General features: G+C 40.6%; 1 pseudogene; it reads right to left on the bottom strand.

The window, feature by feature from the left end:
* Nucleotides 1–2,081: 2,081 nt before the first annotated feature.
* LOC127697791 (40S ribosomal protein S15a-like) lies at nucleotides 2,082–2,420 on the bottom strand (annotated as a pseudogene).
* Between the last annotated feature and the right edge of the window lie 501 nt (nucleotides 2,421–2,921).

Raw genomic sequence — 2,921 nt, 5'->3', positions numbered from 1 at the left:
CTCAGCCATCCAGTATTCCTCAGTTGAGAATTCTTTGTTTAGCTCTGTACCTTATTTTTAATAGATTTATTTGTTTATCTGGAGTCTAACTTCTTGAATTCTTTGAATACATTGGATATTAGCCAATCAGATGTAAAGATCTTTTCCCAATCTATTGGTTGCTGTTTTGACCTGTTGACAGTGTCTTTTGCCTTACAGAAGCTTTGCAATTTTATGAGGTTCCATTTGTCAGGTTTGCAGTCCCATAGGGGGAACAATAATATGTACCAACCTGTACCCCCAGAGCTCCCAGGAACTAAACCAACAAAGAGTACAAATGGAGGGATACATGGCTCCAGCAGCGTATGTAGCAGAGGATGGCCTTGTTAGGCATCAGTGAGAGGCCAGGCTATTGGTCCTGTGAAGGCTTGATGCCCCAATGTAGGGGAATTCCATGTCAGGAAAGTAGGAGTGGGGCTAGTGATCAGGGGGAGGGGAGACGGGATAGGGGATTTTTGGAGGGGTAATGAGGAAAGGGGATAATATTTGAAATGTAAATACAGCAAATATCTAATAAAAATTAAGAAAAAGAGATGGTCTACTTTTTTTTTTAAATTCCTTTACATATGCTTCCATGTAAGTATATAGAGAATTTTGGTCAACTTCAGTCAGCCCCATAACCCTTTCTCTCTCTTTTTGAAATCTTTCTTTTTCCCATTTAATTAATACCCATGTTTCTTTTCAATATCGTTGTTCTCTCTCTCTCTCTCTCTCTCTCTCTCTCTGTGTGTGTGTGTGTGTGTATGTGTGTGCGTGTCTGTGTGTTTGTATGTACGTATTTCATGAGCTCAGGTGTATGGGTATTTACTAGATTATGGGTAAATTATCATTAGTTACACTGTTGAAGAGAGTGTCTCTTTCCCCCATCAGCCATTAATTATTAAGAGATCCTCAGTGAGGGTGAGAACCTTATAAACCTTTCCCCCATGCAGGGTGGAATACTGATAACTTGTGTAAGTCTTATGAAGATACCACAGCTCCATGACTTCATGGGTACAATGACCATGTTTGGTCCAGAAGACTCAAGCTCATAGCAGCCCCCATCTCACCCACCCAGCATCCTCCAACTCTTAACAGCTTCTCTGCCTCTCTTCCGCAATGGTCTTGAGATTTAGTAAAGGGCTAAACATTTGACAAACACATATGCTTTGCACTTTGACCAGTTATGAGTCCTTGCATTCATTGTCACCTAGCAAATGGAAACTTCTCTGATTGAGGCCCAGATTAGCACCAATACATAGGACAGGAGTGCAAGAGAGGAACCAACTGGTGTGTGTGTGTGTGTGTGTGTGTGTGTGTGTGTGAAAGAGAGAGAGAGAGAGAGAGAGAGAGAGAGAGAGAGAGAGAGAGAAAGAGAGAGAGAAGAGATTCTTTTTCTGCAGTGTAACCATTAATAACTTGCTCCAGTAAGCAACTTCCCATCCATTGTTGGGAAAAATTCTAAATAAAATTTAAAATCAGTGGGCCAAACACAGGAAAGACAAGAAGGAAGAGGTGTCACTAGACAAACCTTGTCAGCAGGAGAGGGAGAGCAGTCAATAATGTCACTTGATGTGACAAAGACTAATGAAAATACATAAAAACATCAAACATTTCTTAAAAGATTAAAAACCTAAAGTATTTAGAAAGGACTTAAAAATTATGTGTACATGCGACATGTCAGTGTGTACTCAGAATTCCCTGGAGCTAGAGTCACAGATTGTCATGAACTGCCTAATGTGGGGGGCTCAGAACTGGTCTGTAAGGGCAGCAAACACTCTTAACTGCTGAGCTATCTCTTGAGGTCCTAGAGAGCAATTACACAATGTGTCTGTTCAACAAATTGGCAGTAGTGGGCTTCTTTTGAGGTCCTATGACCTTCCAATTTTTTCTACAGTTGCTATTTCAATCTCCATAGTTTCTTTAATTTTTTATATTTTGTTTGCTTGGTATGTGTTTCAAATTTTTTCTTTTACTTCTACTTATTTGCCTATTTGGTGGGTATAAATCAGACATTTTTTGTTTTTCACAGTCCATGAAGGCTTTTGATTTATGCTTTACATTTAAAAAAAGAATCCTAGGATTTTCCCTCCTGTATGTTTTCATCTTGCCTCTTCATGGTCCGTGATGCCAGCTGAGGTTGTCAGCACAGTGAAACCAAACTGCCACGATGGGGGCAAATTGTTCTGCCATTTCTCTAGGTCTTTCACAACAATCTTTCCAGCTCTCTGACCATCAAGGATCTCAAATTCACCAGTGTAGTCGTGCTTCATCCTCACAGTTAAGAACTAAACGATGGCTTTAGAACACGGCCTGATGAGAACCTGGGGTTTGCCTCTCTTCTCAGCATTGTTGATGCTCTTGAGAGCATCTTCCAGAACATTCATTCGCACCATGGCGAGGGAAGATGGCAGAAAGAGAGTGTGATGCACAAACACACGGAATTATGGGCTAAATCAGAATTTTTAAGCTGTCATCCCTTGTGCAAAGTCCTTTGATCAACTTCAAAACAGCATGCCCTTCTCCAATCACACACCATTGGCAGGGAGCAGTAACCTTACTAGGTTACTTAGGTATTTCCCCTCCCTGCTTCAGTCGCTTGATTCTACCCAGGGATCCACTGAGGTAGGTTTTCCAGCATGCTCTAGTATCTTCAATTTTCATTCAACACAGACTTCAACACAATGCAAGGTGTTTAAAGAGGTTTTAACAACCAGAAGAAAATATTCCCAGGTATTCACACATCAACATTGGCAAGGTCTCAATGAGAACTTTCTGCCTTCTTCAATTCTAATACATTAGATTTTCCAGCAAATGACTTCTTTCTCAGGAAATTAAGGATGAAATTCTTTTGGGAACTTAGAAATGATTCTGACTTCCAAGGGCAAATTGCTTGCAAGCCT

Source organism: Apodemus sylvaticus, chromosome 12 (genome assembly GCF_947179515.1).
Source record: "Apodemus sylvaticus chromosome 12, mApoSyl1.1, whole genome shotgun sequence".
NCBI lineage: Eukaryota > Metazoa > Chordata > Mammalia > Rodentia > Muridae > Apodemus > Apodemus sylvaticus.
The sequence above is the reverse complement of the archived record's forward strand: the minus strand, read 5'-3'. Positions and strand labels throughout refer to the sequence as shown.